Source organism: Mixophyes fleayi, chromosome 2, assembly GCF_038048845.1.
Source record: "Mixophyes fleayi isolate aMixFle1 chromosome 2, aMixFle1.hap1, whole genome shotgun sequence".
In the NCBI taxonomy this organism is placed as follows: domain Eukaryota; kingdom Metazoa; phylum Chordata; class Amphibia; order Anura; family Limnodynastidae; genus Mixophyes; species Mixophyes fleayi.
In genome coordinates, this window is record NC_134403.1 from 171,659,409 (window position 1) to 171,683,386 (window position 23,978).

A 23,978-nucleotide genomic window follows, 5' to 3' on the forward strand; every position below is an offset into this window, starting at 1 on the left:
GGTGCATTACTTTAAAACATTTTATTAAAATGATAAAAAAAAATCAGGCAGAAGAGGTAGTGTGTAGTAAGCCACTAAAGCCAAATCTGTTTCCTTCTATGGAAGCACACATTTTTGAACATGGTAACTCTGCCACCTGTGGAATTACAGGAAGTGTTTTACAAACCATAGATGAGCTATCTAATATCTGTATAAATTCTTCCTCCATGGAAATGGTGAGCGAGAATAATGCTACTGATAAAATGAATACTTTTTCCCAGTGCTTGGGAAAACCTGAACTGTTACAAACTACAGGTAAGGAAACAACTAAAACTGCAACTTGTGACTTTGCATCATGTTCAGCAGATGTATCACATGGCGATTCAACAGATGTGGAGCACACTTTGGCTACAATTCAAGTAATGGAGCCTGCTGCTAAATCCTTAAATAAACCTCACTTGGTGACGGAAGAAACTTTAATTGGTTCAAAAGCAACATCGGCTGTCTGTAGTGTAACATGCTCTGAGGTTGAAGCTTTAAATAATATTCTATCAGAAGAGTTGCTTGTTGTGCGTTCCCCAGAACAAAGTGTCCAGCCATGTATTGGTGAGATAGAAACCACTGTTAAAATGTCTCTTCTAGTGCAGTGTCCTCAGTCAGTGGCCAATGAGACAGGAGTAGAATCCAGAGAAGAAGCAGAACAGGGTAGCTATCCATCTTTAGAAAGTAATCAGGCAGCGCAGATAGCATGGAGTAAACCCAAGTCAAATCAGCGGTGTCCTATGGAAGCAGAAGGATTTGAACATAGTGACTCTGCTGTCTATGAAATTGCTGGTAATGTTTTACCAACATCAGATGACCTATCTTCCTCACTGGAAATGGTGAGGGAGGGTAAGTGTGCAGATATATTGGATGCCTTTTCCCAGTGCTTGGGGAAAAATAAACAGTTTGAAACTACAGGCTCTGTAGTGGACTGTTTGGATGAAGGCAATACCAATACAATTTTTGGAGACTATGAGGCCAAAATAGTTGAACAACTGGCTATAAACATAATTTCGAAAGTAATTGTAGCTGCTAAACAGGAAATCACGTCTGGCTCAGCAAGTGATATGTCTGGTACTTGCCAGGTGCTTGATGAGAAAAATGGAAAATTCCTACAAAGAGATTCCCAAAGACAGCAGTTTGCACTAGACAAAAATGGGACAGATGCTAATGGAGAAAGTGGAAACTTGACTGAAATTAGCTCTACATGTGAAGCTACACAGACAGAACAGTCCCAAGTGGAAGAACTTAAAAATGCAATAATGACAGGTGATATACCAACGCACCCCTCACAATCACTGGCAAACTTCAGTCCAGTTCATAAAATTTCAAGTTCAAAAAATAGTTTTTTGATGAGTCTCAAGCAGCTTTGGAGGATTCCAGTGTTAGTGTCTGTACTGCAGAAGATGGGACCAGCATGGAGGATCCATTAAAAAGCACCGTACTGTCAAGTGTTTGCGTTGGCTCTTATGAGTCATTGAGGTCATCGGGCATTAAACTATCAAGGGAGAATGTTAATGTGTTAAGTGAGAGACCAAAAAAGGTTGGTGCAGTGGAAAACAAGAGTGTACCATACAGCAATGGAGAAGTGAAAAGTAGTTCTGCCGATATGAAAAATGAAGGCCCTTGGACTGGTGACACAGAAGTGTATCATTCAGGAGTTAAGGTAAATGAAGAAAATTATGTTCTTGGTAAATGACGCGAAAGAACTCGCAGCCAATCTACAAGAACAGCACTGTTGTTCCTACCCAGAATGTGGTTGGTGCATGAAAATAACAGGTTGGGCATCCAGCGAACAAATAATAAATTGGAAGGTCGGCACAGCGATGGAACAGCATAGTGGGCAAAAAGTTAGGTGTGTTCAACCTAATCACCTACTTCATTAAAGAACAAAACACCACAAAACCCCAAATACAGAAGGTGACTGACAACACTGGAAGGATACTGTCACGACAGGAGCAAAAAGAACGGGAAACTGCATTACAAACATATATAATATTTCCCAAAGTTAAGGTATCTTTTTGTAGCCTTTTCCTGAAGGCTTTATGGAAATGGATATGAATAGTGTTTGTTTATTAGTTTTTTGTGTTGTCTAGCTGTAATTGACATATTTATTGGATCATATGTACGCTGCTTCAACTTTTTGCCAAGTAAATTGAGATAATATATCAATACAAGTTAACCCGTGCATGATACTCATGCATTCTAGTCAAATCAAGCTACTTAAGGTCTTAAAAAGCTTCTTGTCATGCATTTGGGCCTAGCCCAGGCCTCCTCAGTGGAAGAGCGTTACTTCCCGACGCAAGCGCCCTTTTTAATGTGTGTTCATGAGGTAAAATTACCTCACGAAAATGAGTTTGACCCCTTAACTCGTAAATTTAGCCTTTACTACCCCTCCCACTGGGGGAAGGGGGGATGATGGAAGTTAACTGACTTCACTATTCTAATTTTTTTGTCAAATAATGTCAATATACCAAATTTCAGGTCAATTGGATGAGCCCTTTCTGAGAAAATAGTTTTTTCCACACACACACACTAACACACGCCGCTACGCATGTGTGTTCATGAGGTAAAATTACCTCACGAAAATGAGTTTGAGCCTTCAACTCAAAAATTTAGCTTTTACTACCCCTCCCACGGTCTGTTTTTTGTTGTTGTTTTTTCTCCTTCACTAGTGTTTTCCTCAGAAAATCCTGGAAAAAGGCCTGGCCCTGACTTCCTTCCAGTTGTTGTTTTTGTACCTTCCGTTCTTCTCAGAATTCATCCATTTTAGATGCTCTTACATGTATACTCCCTTGTACCTGTGAGGCCTAGCCCTGCTTCTAAAGGTCCCTCAGTGTGCTTCTTTTGAGCCCCCTTGAATCCCCTCCCCAATGCCCTTTCAAGTGACCAAGGTTGTAGAATGGCCATCTAGTTGTCCCATAATACTTTTCTGAATTTTAAAGGGGACACTGCTGCTTTTGCGGAATACACCTTTTTGGTCAAGGACCTCCAGTGAGCTGTTCATTCCTGTCCTCCCCTTGAGGGTGGCTTTTGGTCATAAACAGTTGGTGTCATCTTACTGATTTTTGGTGTGGGTTTATTTTTTGTTTTGTTTTTCAATGCCCTGACTCCTTGTGGTAAATGTAACCGTGAGGCTGTTGCCCTACAGCCTCATTGAAGGATTTATATGGAAATGCAAAAATCTCCATATCTAGTATTAGGCTTTGTACATGTTGGTGCTCATTTGAACAGTTTAACATGCATTCTTTATCTTTTTAAATGTGCTTTTACACTGATAGTCTAGAAAAAAAAATATGGAAACAGACTTTTTACACAGTTTCTGAAAAGTTTACTTTAATGTCTGCAGCTTTAATACATGGTACGATATAATGGGAACACTAGAACATACTTGCCAACATTTCATTTTTTTTTTCCTGGGAGCTGCTAGTAGGAGGTAGGCGTGTAGGTGGCGGGGCCCCGAAAATCGCGTCATTTTAGCCCCCATTATGTAATTACGCAAATCGCGTCATTTTACAGTGGGGGCGGGGCCAAACGCTGCGATTCCCGGTGAATCGCTGCGTTTGAACCGTATTCTGCCCACTTCTGGGCAGATCAGGGAGATTGTCACACTCTCTCGGGAGTCCGGGAGACTCACGCAAAATGCGGGAGTCTCCCGGACGTTCTGGGAGAGTTGGCAAGTATGCACTAGAATACATAATACACTATGGTGCAGACACACCTTCAGATTCGTTGAGGAAAATTCTTCTAACGTTCTCTTTGTGGCAAGTGAAAGGTTTTGCCTATGCTTTTAACTTTTATTTTTACATTTTTTGCTGTGCCTTCATACTGCTAAAATTCTGATATATTTAGTACATGGTTTTGAAGTATTAAAAGGTGTTTTTTCACATTCAAAATACTAATTTATTTTCTCTTTCATCCAATCTGGGGGACACTGCTACCATAGGTGTTGTATGAGGGCACATGGAGTTGGCACTTAAATAGTTAAACTGTTAATGTAACTGTTGACAGAAGCGCCTCCCCTGTGCAACCCCTGAAGCTCCTCAGTGTTATTTAAGTGCCCAAGGAGTTGGGCAGTTCTCAGTACTGCTCTGCAGTACTTGCTGTTAGTTAAAATAGATTTTCTTTTATTTATTCTTATTATTGTTTATTTTTGCTTAGAACGGGGTAAGTGCTGTAAGCAGCACCTACACCCATAGAACTAAACGGAGCACCGCTCGATTCATTTCAGTTACGCTGGAAGATTTCTTCAGTTAGAGGCAGTGACAGCCGCGCGTTAACAAGGCTGACACTGATTTTTCCTGACAGGTCCGCGCTGCCTCAGGCATAGAGCGTTGTGCCCTGATCAGTGAGTGGCCATTACAGGGAGATACCAGGTCCCTCACTGAGGCGGAGGGGGGAACTTGGATCTCACTGGCCAGAAAAATGAGAGAACAAACAGTGCGGGGAGTGAGAGCAGAGCACCCACCATAACACCTAAATGAGAGGTGCACAGTTTACTACTCCCCTCACAGAAGACGGGGACATCAGCTATTAAATTACAGCGGCTGGTTCCTTCCCTCTTCATCCTCAAACAGACCTTGGGTCCTCAGCAGCTAAGTACCCCACTGGGAAATACCTAATTAATGAGGTTCCTTGTGGTAACAGAGAGAAAGCGGGTGTATATATATATATATATATATATATATATATGTATATATATATATATATATATATATATATATTGTAACAAAGGGAGGCATTTATCTGACAAGATGCTGAGAAAACATACAAGCATTGTAAGACATTGGCGCAGTTATGCACCTAGATTCAGGTTAAACCAAGTAAAGACTTATGTATAGTTTAAAGTTTTGTTAACTTACATGATCTCCTCTCAGCAAACAGACAGGGTGTGTCTGTTAGTGCAAACAGAGGCCAGTGATGGGCGTTTTCTCTTAAAGAGAAGGTGGGTGTGCCACCTGCCCATCAAGCTAGGGCTGGGGGAGGAGTATCATGCATAAAAGCTTGTTTGTGTCATTTGTGCACTGAGACCAACGCTGGGGAAGATGGCTGGTCTTGAGAGACAGCTGGTCTATGTATAGCTAGCGTTTAGGGTCTCCATAATTGCTGTGAAAGTATACGGTGTCAAAACATTTACCATCCTGACAATAAAACTACATAAAAAGGAAGAAGTTGTTCGCGTGTGCTTCAGCAGTAGCGGGTTCTTGTTACAAGTGGTGTCAGGAGTGGGATACTCCGGGAAGCAAGTTTACGCTACCCAACCCGCGCAGACGTCAACATGGAGGAAGTACTGAGAACACTCGTGAATGTGGCCACTGCATAGCAAGAACAGCAAGCTCAGATGCTACGAGTCGCCGAGGCACAGGTAGAAAACACAAGGCTCTTAAGAGAAAAGTTAAGCTAGGTGAGGCATGACAGAAATGAACAACCTGGTCCTGTTCTCCAGAAAATGTCACCAGCTGATGACGTAGAAGCATATCTGGTGTCCTTTGAGAGACTTGAAAAAAGGGCAAAATGGCCTCCTAAAGATTGGGCTGAGAGACTGCGCCATATCTGACTGGGGAAGCTCAGCGATCTTATTTGAATCTAGATGAGTAACGGGCCTCTGATTATTTGTGCCTAAAGTCTGAGATATTGGCTCGCATTGGAGTTTCCAGGCCAGGCCGAGCCCAGTGCTATCACCAATGGCGCTATGATAAAGAAAAAACGGTCAGAGCGCAAGTGGCTGAGCTTTCTAAAATTTTAAAGGAATGGCTGCAGCCTGAGGAGAATTCGGCTTCTCGGATTATTGAAGTTGTGGCGATAGATCACTGCATCCGGGGGCTGAACCGCGATTTGCAAAGGTGGGTTCTGCAATCAAACCCACAAACTTATGAAGAGCTTGCCACCGTGGTAGAAAGGTTTTGTGCGCTACAACAAATGACTAAAGAACCTGCATTTGTGCCAAAGCCGCTGCCACGCCAAAAGCCAGGTTTGACAATCCTTGCTACAGGGCCCAATGGCAAAACTGCTACGGACAGAGGGCCAGGTGCAAAGCTGTCTAATCTGAAGTGTTTTGAATGTGGTGAGCCAGGCCACTTTAAGGCAGAGTGTCCTAAACTACAGGAACCCATGGACTGTTCCATGGCACATATTGGGCCTGCATTTCCAAGCTGTTTTACCATGAGTCCCACATCAGGAAGTCCTTGTTTGTTCCGGGTGACTGTGCTAATCAACCAAAACCTTGTTCTGGCCTTGGTTGACTCGGGGAGTGAACTCTTATTGGTTTCCAGCTCTGCCTTACCCGAAACCATAACTTCTTGGTTGCCCAAGGTGAAGGTTCTTTCCATACATGGCACGACAGAGGAGTATGAAAGAACAATACTACCAGTCACACTTAAAGACAAAACTGTTATGGTGGTAGCTGCCATAGCACCTAAACTCCCATATCCAATCATTTTGGGGCGAGACTTCCCACTGTTTAATGATGTCCTCGGTGAGCGGATCCGGCCGGACATGCCGGCAACTGATGCAACGGTCGGAAGCCCGGTCTTAATGAACCGCCTAAAAATCCACGACATCTGGACATCGATCTTTGGGAACCGCCAAACCGGAATGCCATCCTGGAACTCACAGCAGGAGTTCCACAAAAGCATCCACCTGCTTTGCTCGAGACCAACTTAATGATGCAACTTTGGAACATGTCTTTAAAAGTGTGACTGAGGTAAATGGGGTAGCGAAAGCCGCCCAGCCTGCAGAAGGTATACCATATTTTATTGTTAAAAATAATTTCCTTTATAGAGTTGCTAATGTACAGGGGGAAAAAGTAGAACAATTAATGGTTCCTCAGGTCCATGTACCCCTAGTGTTTAAAGCAGCACACACACATGTCTGTGGGGGACACCTAGGGGAGGATAAAACACGGGAACGAGTTCTGCTTAGGTTTTACTGGCCCGGTGTACACATGGCAGTGGAAAAGGATTGCCGGTCCTGTGCCATTTGTCAGAGAACCTGTCCCAAACCCATGTACAGGGCACCTCTCATTCCAATACCAATAGTACAAGTTCCCTTTGAACGGATAGCTATGGACCTTGTGGGGCCACTGGAAAAAGCTGTACATGGGCACCAATATATATTAGTGGTGCTTGACTATGCAACCAGGTATCCAGAGGCAATTCCCCTACGAAACATAAAGTCCAGCACCATAGCTAGAGAACTTGTATTGATGTTTACACGCTTGGGAATACCCAAAGAAATTCTCACAGATCAGGGTACTCCATTCATGTCTAAACTGATGAAGGACATGTGCCAGTTGCTAGGGGTTACGGCACTTCACACCTCTGTATACCATCCACAAACAGATGGCTTGGTGGAACGCTTTAACCGCACATTAAAACACATGCTCAGGAAAGCAGTGGCTCAAGAGAAAAAAGATTGGGACACTCTTATTCCCTATTCGATGTTTGCCATCCGTGAGGTACCTCAAGCTTCAACAGGGTTTAGTCCCTTTGAGTTATTGTTTGATAGACAGCCCAGGGGTATCTTGGATATGTTAAAAGAAGGGTGGGAGCAGCAAGGTCCCAGGGAGACAAATCTGGTACAATTTGTGTCCCAAGTGTATGAGAGGCTAGGAAAGATAGGGCCCATTGTGCAGCAACATGTGAAAGAGGCTCAGGAATGACAGAGGAAAAGTTATGATAAAAGTGCTGTTGTTCGGTCTTTCAAGCCTGGGGACAAGGTCCTAGTCCTGGTTCCCACCCAGGAAAGCAAACTTTTCACCCATTAGCAGGGTCCATATGAAGTTCTAGAGGCTGTCGGTCCTATCAATTACAGAGTCTGCCAGTTAGGTAGGAGAAAGGAGGAGCAAATATATCATGTTTACCTCCTTAAACCCTGGCTTGATGAGGAAACCTCTCCTCAGGTAGTGAGTACTGCCATTGAAAAGTCTGAAGTGCCCATAGAGCCAGCTTTATCCATTCAGCAGAGACAACAGACTGAAGAAATGATTTGCCGGAACAGGGATGTCTTCTCTTACATTCCTGGGCGGACTACTCTAATCGAACACGACATTGTCACTGCACCAGGAGTCATTGTAAAGCAGAAGCCGTATCGTATTCCAGAAGACAGACGGGTGGACGTGAGAAAGGAGATCGAGAAGATGCTGCAGTTAGATGTGATTGAAGAGTCCATGTGATTCATGATTCAATTCATGATTCATGATTCATTATTCAATTCATGATTCATGATTCATGATTCAATTCATGATTCCTGATTCATGATTCATGATTCAATTCATGATTCATGATTCAATTCATGATTCAATTCATAATTCATGATTCAATTCATGATTCATGATTCATGATTCAATTCATGATTCATGATTTAATTCATGATTCATTTGATGATTCATGATTTACGATTCAATTCATGATTTATGATTCGAATCATGATTCATGATTCATGAATCAATCATGATTCGATTTATGATTCATGATTCATGAATCATGATTCGATTCATAATTCATGATTAATGATTCAATTCATGATTCATGATTCATGATTTGATTCATGATTCATGATTCATGATTCATGAATCATGAATCATGATTCATGATTCAATTAATGAATCATGATTCAATTCATGATTCATGATTCATTTCATGATTCATGATTCAATTCGTGATTCAATTCATGATTCATGATTCAATTCATGATTCATGATTCAATTCATGATTAATGACTCAATTCATGATTCATAATTCAATTCATGATTCATAATTCAATATATGATTCAATTCATGATTCATGATTTAATTCATAATTTATGATTCAATTCATGATTTATGATTTAATTCATGATTCAATTCATGATTCATGATTCATGATTCAATTCATGACTCATGATTCATGATTCATGATTTAATTCATGATTTATGATTCACTTCATGATTCTCTTCATGATTCATGATTTATGATTCAATTCATGATTTATGTTTCGATTCAAGATTCATGATTCATGATTCATGATTCGATTCATGATTCATGATTCATGAATCATGATTCAATTCATGATTCATGATTCATGATTCAATACATGATTCATGATTCATGATTTGATTTATGATTCATGATTCATGATTCAATTCATGATTCATGATTTATGATTTAATTCATGATTCAATTCATGATTCATGATTCAATTCATGATTCATGATTTAATTCATGATTTATGATTCACTTCATGATTCATTTCATGATTCATGATTTATGATTTAATTCATGATTTATGTTTCAATTTATGATTCATAATTAATGAATTATGATTCGATTCATGATTCATGATTCAATATTCAATTCATGATTCAATTCATGATTCATTTCATGATTCATGATTCATAAATCATGATTACATTCATGATTCATGATTCATTTCATGATTCATGATTCATGATTCAATTCATGATTCAATTCATGATTCATGATTCAATTCATGATTCAATTCATGATTCAATTCATGATTCATGATTCAATTCATGATTCATGATTCATGATTCAATTCATGATTCATGATTCAATTCATGATTCAATTCATGATTCATGATTCAAATCATAATTCATGATTCAATTCATGATTCATGATTCAATTCATGATTTAATTCATGATTCAATTCATGATTCATGATTCAATTCATGATTCATGATTCAATTCATGATTCATGATTCAATTCATGATTCAAATCATGATTCAAGATTTATGATTCACTTCATGATTCATTTCATGATTCATGATTCAATTCATGATTTATGATTCGATTCAAGATTCATGATTTATGATTCGATTCATGATTCATGATTGATGAATCTTGATTCGATTCATGATTCATGATTTATGATTCAATTCATGATTCATGATTCATGATTTGATTGATGATTCATGATTCATGATTCAATTCATGATTCATTTAATGATTTATGATTTATGATTTAATTCATGATTTATGATTCGATTTATGATTCATGATTAAAGAATCATGATTCGATTCATGATTCATGATTCATGATTCAATTCATGATTCATGATTCGATTCATGTTTCATGATTCATAAATCATGATTAAATTCATGATTCATGATTAATTTCATGATTCATGATTCAATTAATGATTCAATTCATGATTCAATTCATGATTCATGATTCATGATTCAATTCATAATTCATGATTCAATTCATGATTCATGATTCATGATTCAATTCATGATTCATGATTCAATTCATGATTCATGATTCATGATTCAATTCATGATTCATGATTCAATTCATGATTCATGATTCAATTCATGATTCAAATCATGATTCATGATTCAATTCATGATTCATGATTCATGATTCATGATTCAATTCATTAATTCATGGTTCAATTCATGATTCATGATTCATGATTCAATTCATGATTTATGATTTATGATTCAATTCATGATTCCTGATTCATGATTCATGATTCAATTCATGATTCATGATTCAATTCATGATTATAGATTCAATTCATGATTCAATTCATGATTCATGATTCAATTTATGATTCATGATTCAATTCATGATTCATGATTCATGATTCAATTCATGATTCATGATTCATTTAATGATTTATGATTTACGATTTAATTCATGATTTATGATTCGATTTATGATTCATGATTAATGAATCATGATTCGATTCATGATTCATGATTCATGATTAATTTCATGATTCATGATTAATGATTCAATTAATGATTCAATTCATGATTCATGATTCATGATTCAATTCATGATTCAATTCATAATTCATGATTCAATTCATGATTCATGATTCATGATTCAATTTATGATTCATGATTCAATTCATGATTCAATATATGATTTAATTCATGATTCATGATTCAAATCATGATTCATGATTCAATTCATGATTCATGATTCAATTCATGATTCATGATTCAATTAATGATTCAATTCATGATTCATGATTCAATTCATGATTCATGATTCATGATTCAATTCATGATTCATGATTCAATTCATGATTCATGATTCAATTCATGATTTAATTCATGATTCAATTCATGATTCATGATTCAATTCATGATTCATGATTCAATTCATGATTCAAATCATGATTCATGATTTATGATTCACTTCATGATTCATTTCATGATTCATGATTCAATTCATGATTTATGATTCATGATTCAATTCATGATTCAATTCATGATTCATGATTCAATTCATGATTCATGATTCATGATTCAATTCATGATTCAATTCATGATTCATGATTCAATTCATGATTCATGATTCATGATTCAATTCATGATTCATGATTCAATTCATGATTCACTATATGATTGAATTCATGATTCATGATTCAAATCATGATTCATGATTCAATTCATGATTCATAATTCAATTCATGATTTAATTCATGAATCAATTCATGATTCATGATTCAATTCATGATTCATGATTCAATTCATGATTCAAATCATGATTCATGATTTATGATTCACTTCTTGATTCATTTCATGATTCATGATTCAATTCATGATTTATGATTCGATTCAAAATTCATGATTCATGATTCATGATTCAATTCATGATTTATGATTCATGATTCAATTCATGATTCCTGATTCCTGATTCATGATTCATGATTCAATTCATGATTCATGATTCAATTCATGATTATAGATTCAATTCATGATTCAATTCATGATTCATGATTTAATTTATGATTCATGATTCAATTCATGATTCATGATTCATGATTCATGATTCAATTCATGATTCATGATTCATTTAATGATTTATGATTTACGATTTGATTCATGATTTATGATTCGATTTATGATTCATGATTAATGAATCATGATTCGATTCATGATTCATGATTCATGATTAATTTCATGATTCATGATTAATGATTCAATTAATGATTCAATTCATGATTCATGATTCATGATTCAATTCATGATTCAATTCATAATTCATGATTCAATTCATGATTCATGATTCATGATTCAATTTATGATTCATGATTCAATTCATGATTCAATATATGATTTAATTCATGATTCATGATTCAAATCATGATTCATGATTCAATTCATGATTCATGATTCAATTCATGATTCATGATTCAATTCATGATTCATGATTCATGATTCAATTAATGATTCAATTCATGATTCATGATTCATGATTCAATTCATGATTCATGATTCAATTCATGATTCACTATATGATTGAATTCATGATTCATGATTCAAATCATGATTCATGTTTCAATTCATGATTCATGATTCAATTCATGATTTAATTCATGATTCAATTCATGATTCATGATTCAATTCACGATTCATGATTCAATTCATGATTCAAATCATGATTCATGATTTATGATTCACTTCATGATTCATTTCATGATTCATGATTCAATTCATGATTTATGATTCATGATTCAATTAATGATTCAATTCATGATTCATGATTCAATTCATGATTCATGATTCATGATTCAATTCATGATTTATGTTTCGATTCAAGATTCATGATTCATGATTCATGATTCGATTCATGATTCATGATTCATGAATCATGATTCAATTCATGATTCATGATTCATAATTCAATACATGATTCATGATTCATGATTTGATTTATGATTCATGATTCATGATTCAATTCATGATTCATGATTTATGATTTAATGCATGATTCAATTCATGATTCATGATTCAATTCATGATTCATGATTTAATTCATGATTTATGATTCACTTCATGATTCATTTCATGATTCATGATTTATGATTTAATTCATGATTTATGTTTCAATTTATGATTCATAATTAATGAATTATGATTCGATTCATGATTCATGATTCAATATTCAATTCATGATTCAATTCATGATTCATTTCATGATTCATGATTCATAAATCATGATTACATTCATGATTCATGATTCATTTCATGATTCATGATTCATGATTCAATTCATGATTCAATTCATGATTCATGATACAATTCATGATTCAATTCATGATTCATGATTCATGATTCAATTCATGATTCATGATTCAATTCATGATTCAATTCATGATTCATGATTCAAATCATAATTCATGATTCAATTCATGATTCATGATTCAATTCATGATTTAATTCATGATTCAATTCATGATTCATGATTCAATTCATGATTCATGATTCAATTCATGATTCATGATTCAATTCATGATTCAAATCATGATTCAAGATTTATGATTCACTTCATGATTCATTTCATGATTCATGATTCAATTCATGATTTATGATTCGATTCAAGATTCATGATTTATGATTCGATTCATGATTCATGATTGATGAATCTTGATTCGATTCATGATTCATGATTTATGATTCAATTCATGATTCATGATTCATGATTTGATTGATGATTCATGATTCATGATTCAATTCATGATTCATTTAATGATTTATGATTTATGATTTAATTCATGATTTATGATTCGATTTATGATTCATGATTAAAGAATCATGATTCGATTCATGATTCATGATTCATGATTCAATTCATGATTCATGATTCGATTCATGTTTCATGATTCATAAATCATGATTAAATTCATGATTCATGATTAATTTCATGATTCATGATTCAATTAATGATTCAATTCATGATTCAATTCATGATTCATGATTCATGATTCAATTCATAATTCATGATTCAATTCATGATTCATGATTCATGATTCAATTCATGATTCATGATTCAATTCATGATTCAATATATGATTTAATTCATGATTCATGATTCAAATCATGATTCATGATTCAATTCATGATTCATGATTCAATTCATGATTCATGATTCAATTCATGATTCAAATCATGATTCATGATTCAATTCATGATTCATGATTCATGATTCATGATTCAATTCATTAATTCATGGTTCAATTCATGATTCATGATTCATGATTCAATTCATGATTTATGATTTATGATTCAATTCATGATTCCTGATTCATGATTCATGATTCAATTCATGATTCATGATTCAATTCATGATTATAGATTCAATTCATGATTCAATTCATGATTCATGATTCAATTTATGATTCATGATTCAATTCATGATTCATGATTCATGATTCAATTCATGATTCATGATTCATTTAATGATTTATGATTTACGATTTAATTCATGATTTTTGATTCGATTTATGATTCATGATTAATGAATCATGATTCGATTCATGATTCATGATTCATGATTAATTTCATGATTCATGATTAATGATTCAATTAATGATTCAATTCATGATTCATGATTCATGATTCAATTCATGATTCAATTCATAATTCATGATTCAATTCATGATTCATGATTCATGATTCAATTTATGATTCATGATTCAATTCATGATTCAATATATGATTTAATTCATGATTCATGATTCAAATCATGATTCATGATTCAATTCATGATTCATGATTCAATTCATGATTCATGATTCAATTAATGATTCAATTCATGATTCATGATTCAATTCATGATTCATGATTCATGATTCAATTCATGATTCATGATTCAATTCATGATTCATGATTCAATTCATGATTTAATTCATGATTCAATTCATGATTCATGATTCAATTCATGATTCATGATTCAATTTATGATTCAAATCATGATTCATGATTTATGATTCACTTCATGATTCATTTCATGATTCATGATTCAATTCATGATTTATGATTCATGATTCAATTCATGATTCAATTCATGATTCATGATTCAATTCATGATTCATGATTCATGATTCAATTCATGATTCAATTCATGATTCATGATTCAATTCATGATTCATGATTCATGATTCAATTCATGATTCATGATTCAATTCATGATTTAATTCATGAATCAATTCATGATTCATGATTCAATTCATGATTCATGATTCAATTCATGATTCAAATCATGATTCATGATTTATGATTCACTTCTTGATTCATTTCATGATTCATGATTCAATTCATGATTTATGATTCGATTCAAAATTCATGATTCATGATTCATGATTCAATTCATGATTTATGATTCATGATTCAATTCATGATTCCTGATTAATGATTCATGATTCATGATTCAATTCATGATTCATAATTCAATTCATGATTATAGATTCAATTCATGATTCAATTCATGATTCATGATTCAATTTATGATTCATGATTCAATTCATGATTCATGATTCATGATTCATGATTCATTTAATGATTTATGATTTACGATTTAATTCATGATTTATGATTCGATTTATGATTCATGATTAATGAATCATGATTCGATTCATGATTCATGATTCATGATTAATTTCATGATTCATGATTAATGATTCAATTAATGATTCAATTCATGATTCATGATTCATGATTCAATTCATGATTCAATTCATAATTCATGATTCAATTCATGATTCATGATTCATGATTCAATTTATGATTCATGATTCAATTCATGATTCAATATATGATTTAATTCATGATTCATGATTCAAATCATGATTCATGATTCAATTCATGATTCATGATTCAATTCATGATTCATGATTCAATTCATGATTCATGATTCATGATTCAATTAATGATTCAATTCATGATTCATGATTCATGATTCAATTCATGATTCATGATTCAATTCATGATTCACTATATGATTGAATTCATGATTCATGATTCAAATCATGATTCATGTTTCAATTCATGATTCATGATTCAATTCATGATTTAATTCATGATTCAATTCATGATTCATGATTCAATTCACGATTCATGATTCAATTCATGATTCAAATCATGATTCATGATTTATGATTCACTTCATGATTCATTTCATGATTCATGATTCAATTCATGATTTATGATTCATGATTCAATTAATGATTCAATTCATGATTCATGATTCAATTCATGATTCATGATTCATGATTCAATTCATGATTCAATTCATGATTCATGATTCAATTCATGATTCATGATTCATGATTCAATTCATGATTCATGATTCAATTCATGATTCACTATATGATTCAATTCATGATTCATGATTCAAATCATGATTCATGATTCAATTCATGATTCATGATTCAATTCATGATTTAATTCATGATTCAATTCATGATTTAATTCATGATTCAATTCATGATTCATGATTCAATTCATGATTCATGATTCAATTCATGATTCAAATCATGATTCATGATTTATGATTCACTTCATGATTCATTTCATGATTCATGATTCAATTCATGATTTATGATTCGATTCAAAATTCATGATTCATGATTTATGATTCGATTCATGATTCATGATTCATGAATCTTGATTCGATTCATGATTCATGATTTATTATTCAATTCATGATTCATGATTCATGATTTGATTGATGATTCATGATTCATGATTCAATTCATGATTCATTTAATGATTTATGATTTATGATTTAAATCATGATTTATGATTCGATTTATGATTCATGATTAATGAATCATGATTCGATTCATGATTCATGATTCATGATTCAATTCATGATTCATGATTCGATTCATGATTCATAATTCATAAATCATGATTAAATTCATGATTCATGATAAATTTCATGATTCATGATTCATGATTCAATTAATGATTCAATTCATGATTCATGATTCAATTCATAAATTGAATCATGAATCATGAATCATCAATCAAATCATGAATCATGAATCATGAATTGAATCATAAATCATGAATCATGAATCGATTCAAAATTCATGATTCATGATTTATGATTCGATTCATGATTCATGATTCATGAATCTTGATTCGATTCATGATTCATGATTTATGATTCAATTCATGATTCGTGATTCATGATTTGATTGATGATTCATGATTCATGATTCAATTCATGATTCATTTAATGAATTATGATTTATGATTTAAATCATGATTTATGATTCGATTTATGATTCATGATTAATGAATCATGATTCATAAATCATGATTAAATTCATGATTCATGATTAATTTCATGATTCATGATTCATGATTCAATTAATGATTAAATTCATGATTCATGATTCAATTCATGATTCATGATTCATGATTCAATTCATGATTCAATTCATAATTCATGATTCAATTCATGATTCATGATTCATGATTCAATTCATGATTCATGATTCAATTCATGATTCAATATATGATTTAATTCATGATTCATGATTTAAATCATGATTCATGATTCAATTCATGATTCATGATTCAATTCATGATTCATGATTCAATTCATGATTCAAATCATGATTCATGATTCATGATTCAATTCATGATTCATGATTCATGATTCATGATTCAATTCATTAATTCATGGTTCAATTCATGATTCATGATTCATGATTCAATTCATGATTTATGATTCATGATTCAATTCATGATTCATGATTCATGATTCAATTCATGATTCATGATTCAATTCATGATTATAGATTCAATTCATGATTCAATTCATGACTCATGATTCAATTTATGATTCATGATTCAATTCATGATTCAATTCATGATTCATGATTCATGATTCATGATTCAATTCATGATTCATGATTCAATTCATGATTCATGATTTACGATTTAATTCATGATTTATGATTCGATTTATGATTCATGATTAATGAATCATGATTCGATTCATGATTCATGATTCATGATTAATTTCATGATTCATGATTAATTATTCAATTAATGATTCAATTCATGATTCATGATTCAATTCATGATTCATAATTCATGATTCAATTCATGATTCATTTGATGATTCATGATTTACGATTCAATTCATGATTTATGATTCGAATCATGATTCATGATTCATGAATCAATCATGATTCGATTTATGATTCATGATTCATGAATCATGATTCGATTCATAATTCATGACTAATGATTCAATTCATGATTCATGATTCATGATTTGATTCATGATTCATGATTCATGATTCATGAATCATGATTCATGATTCAATTAATGAATCATGATTCAATTCATGATTCATGATTCATTTCATGATTCATGATTCAATTCATGATTCAATTCATGATTCAATTCATGATTCATGATTCAATTCATGATTCATGATTCAATTCATGATTAATGACTCAATTCATGATTCATAATTCAATTCATGATTCATAATTCAATATATGATTCAATTCATGATTCATGATTTAATTCATAATTTATGATTCAATTCATGATTTATGATTTAATTCATGATTCAATTCATGATTCATGATTCTATTCACGATTCATGATTCATGATTCAATTCATGATTCATGATTCAATTCATGACTCATGATTCATGATTCATGATTTAATTCATGATTTATGATTCACTTCATGATTCTCTTCATGATTCATGATTTATGATTCAATTCATGATTTATGTTTCGATTCAAGATTCATGATTCATGATTCATGATTCGATTCATGATTCATGATTCATGAATCATGATTCGATTCATGATTCATGATTCATGAATCATGATTCAATTCATGATTCATGATTCATGATTCAATACATGATTCATGATTCATGATTTGATTTATGATTCATGATTCATGATTTAATTCATGATTCATGATTTATGATTTAATTCATGATTCAATTCATGATTCATGATTCAATTCATGATTCATGATTTAATTCATGATTTATGATTCACTTCATGATTCATTTCATGATTCATGATTTATGATTTAATTCATGATTTATGTTTCGATTTATGATTCATGATTAATGAATTATGATTCGATTCATGATTCATGATTCAATATTCAATTCATGATTCAATTCATGATTCATTTCATGATTCATGATTCATGATTCATAAATCATGATTACATTCATGATTCATGATTCATTTCATGATTCATGATTCATGATTCAATTCATGATTCAATTCATGATTCATGATTCAATTCATGATTCAATTCATGATTCATGATTCAATTCATGATTCATGATTCATGATTCAATTCTTGATTCATGATTCAATTCATGATTCACTATATGATTGAATTCATGATTCATGATTCAAATCATGATTCATGATTCAATTCATGATTCATGATTCAATTCATGATTTAATTCATGATTCAATTCATGATTCATGATTCAATTCATGATTCATGATTCAATTCATGATTCAAATCATAATTCATGATTTATGATTCACTTCATGATTCATTTCATGATTTATGATTCATGATTCAATTAATGATTCAATTCATGATTCATGATTCAATTCATGATTCATGATTCATGATTCAATTCATGATTCAATTCATGATTCATGATTCAATTCATGATTCATGATTCATGATTCAATTCATGATTCATGATTCAATTCATGATTCACTATATGATTCAATTCATGATTCATGATTCAAATCATGATTCATGATTCAATTCATGATTCATGATTCAATTCATGATTTGAATCATGATTCAATTCATGATTTAATTCATGATTCAATTCATGATTCATGATTCAATTCATGATTCATGATTCAATTCATGATTCAAATCATGATTCATGATTTATGATTCACTTCATGATTCATTTCATGATTCATGATTCAATTCATGATTCATGATTCATGATTTGATTCATGATTCATGATTCATGAATCATGAATCATGATTCATGATTCAATTAATGAATCATGATTCAATTCATGATTCATGATTCATTTCATGATTCATGATTCAATTCATGATTCAATTCATGATTCATGATTCAATTCATGATTCATGATTCAATTCATGATTAATGACTCAATTCATGATTCATAATTCAATTCATGATTCATAATTCAATATATGATTCAATTCATGATTCATGATTTAATTCATAATTTATGATTCAATTCATGATTTATGATTTAATTCATGATTCAATTCATGATTTATGATTCTATTCACGATTCATGATTCATGATTCAATTCATGATTCATGATTCATGATTCAATTCATGACTCATGATTCATGATTCATGATTTAATTCATGATTTATGATTCACTTCATGATTCTCTTCATGATTCATGATTTATGATTCAATTCATGATTTATGTTTCGATTCAAGATTCATGATTCATGATTCATGATTCGATTCATGATTCATGATTCATGAATCATGATTCAATTCATGATTCATGATTCATGATTCAATACATGATTCATGATTCATGATTTGATTTATGATTCATGATTCATGATTCAATTCATGATTCATGATTTATGATTTAATTCATGATTCAATTCATGATTCATGATTCAATTCATGATTCATGATTTAATTCATGATTTATGATTCACTTCATGATTCATTTCATGATTCATGATTTATGATTTAATTCATGATTTATGTTTCAATTTATGATTCATAATTAATGAATTATGATTCGATTCATGATTCATGATTCAATATTCAATTCATGATTCAATTCATGATTCATTTCATGATTCATGATTCTTAAATCATGATTACATTCATGATTCATGATTCATTTCATGATTCATGATTCATGATTCAATTCATGATTCAATTCATGATTCATGATTCAATTCATGATTCAATTCATGATTCAATTCATGATTCATGATTCAATTCATGATTCATGATTCATGATTCAATTCATGATTCATGATTCAATTCATGATTCAATTCATGATTCATGATTCAAATCATAATTCATGATTCAATTCATGATTCAATTCATGATTTAATTCATGATTCAATTCATGATTCATGATTCAATTCATGATTCATGATTCAATTCATGATTCATGATTCAATTCATGATTCAAATCATGATTCAAGATTTATGATTCACTTCATGATTCATTTCATGATTCATGATTCAATTCATGATTTATGATTCGATTCAAGATTCATGATTTATGATTCGATTCATGATTCATGATTCATGAATCTTGATTCGATTCATGATTCATGATTTATGATTCAATTCATGATTCATGATTCATGATTTGATTGATGATTCATGATTCATGATTCAATTCATGATTCATTTAATGATTTATAATTTATGATTTAATTCATGATTTATGATTCGATTTATGATTCATGATTAAAGAATCATGATTCGATTCATGATTCATGATTCATGATTCAATTCATGATTCATGATTCGATTCATGTTTCATGATTCATAAATCATGATTAAATTCATGATTCATGATTAATTTCATGATTCATGATTCAATTAATGATTCAATTCATGATTCAATTCATGATTCATGATTCATGATTCAATTCATAATTCATGATTCAATTCATGATTGATGATTCATGATTCAATTCATGATTCATGATTCAATTCATGATTCAATATATGATTTAATTCATGATTCATGATTCAAATCATGATTCATGATTCAATTCATGATTCATGATTCAATTCATGATTCATGATTCAATTCATGATTCAAATCATGATTCATGATTCAATTCATGATTCATGATTCATGATTCATGATTCAATTCATTAATTCATGGTTCAATTCATGATTCATGATTCATGATTCAATTCATGATTTATGATTCATGATTCAATTCATGATTCCTGATTTATGATTCATGATTCAATTCATGATTCATGATTCAATTCATGATTATAGATTCAATTCATGATTCAATTCATGAATTATGATTCAATTTATGATTCATGATTCAATTCATGATTCATGATTCATGATTCAATTCATGATTCATGATTCATTTAATGATTTATGATTTACGATTTAATTCATGATTTATGATTCGATTTATGATTCATGATTAATGAATCATGATTCGATTCATGATTCATGATTCATGATTAATTTCATGATTCATGATTAATGATTCAATTAATGATTCAATTCATGATTCATGATTCATGATTCAATTCATGATTCAATTCATAATTCATGATTCAATTCATGATTCATGATTCATGATTCAATTTATGATTCATGATTCAATTCATGATTCAATATATGATTTAATTCATGATTCATGATTCAAATCATGATTCATGATTCAATTCATGATTCATGATTCAATTAATGATTCAATTCATGATTCATGATTCAATTCATGATTCATGATTCAATTTATGATTCATGATTCAATTCATGATTCATGATTCAATTCATGATTTAATTCATGATTCAATTCATGATTCATGATTCAATTCATGATTCATGATTCAATTCATGATTCAAATCATGATTCATGATTTATGATTCACTTCATGATTCATTTCATGATTCATGATTCAATTCATGATTTATGATTCATGATTCAATTCATGATTCAATTCATGATTCATGATTCAATTCATGATTCATGATTCATGATTCAATTCATGATTCAATTCATGATTCATGATTCAATTCATGATTCATGATTCATGATTCAATTCATGATTCACTATATGATTGAATTCATGATTCATGATTCAAATCATGATTCATGATTCAATTCATGATTCATAATTCAATTCATGATTTAATTCATGAATCAATTCATGATTCATGATTCAATTCATGATTCATGATTCAATTCATGATTCAAATCATGATTCATGATTTATGATTCACTTCTTAATTTATTTCATGATTCATGATTCAATTCATGATTTATGATTCGATTCAAAATTCATGATTCATGATTCATGATTCAATTCATGATTTATGATTCATGATTCAATTCATGATTCCTGATTCCTGATTCATGATTCATGATTCAATTCATGATTCATGATTCAATTCATGATTATAGATTCAATTCATGATTCAATTCATGATTCATGATTCAATTCATGATTCATGATTCATGATTCATGATTCAATTCATGATTCATGATTCATTTAATGATTTATGATTTACGATTTAATTCATGATTTATGATTCGATTTATGATTCATGATTAATGAATCATGATTCGATTCATGATTCATGATTCATGATTAATGATTCAATTAATGATTCAATTCATGATTCATGATTCATGATTCAATTCATGATTCAATTCATAATTCATGATTCAATTCATGATTCATGATTCATGATTCAATTTATGATTCATGATTCAATTCATGATTCAATATATGATTTAATTCATGATTCATGATTCAAATCATGATTCATGATTCAATTCATGATTCATGATTCAATTCATGATTCATGATTCAATTCATGATTCATGATTCATGATTCAATTAATGATTCAATTCATGATTCATGATTCATGATTCAATTCATGATTCATGATTCAATTCATGATTCACTATATGATTGAATTCATGATTCATGATTCAAATCATGATTCATGTTTCAATTCATGATTCATGATTCAATTCATGATTTAATTCATGATTCAATTCATGATTCATGATTCAATTCACGATTCATGATTCAATTCATGATTCAAATCATGATTCATGATTTATGATTCACTTCATGATTCATTTCATGATTCATGATTAAATTCATGATTTATGATTCATGATTCAATTAATGATTCAATTCATGATTCATGATTCAATTCATGATTCATGATTCATGATTCAATTCATGATTCATGATTCAATTCATGATTCATGATTCATGATTCAATTCATGATTCATGATTCAATTCATGATTCACTATATGATTCAATTCATGATTCATGATTCAAATCATGATTCATGATTCAATTCATGATTCATGATTCAATTCATGATTTAATTCATGATTCAATTCATGATTTAATTCATGATTCAATTCATGATTCATGATTCAATTCATGATTCATGATTCAATTCATGATTCAAATC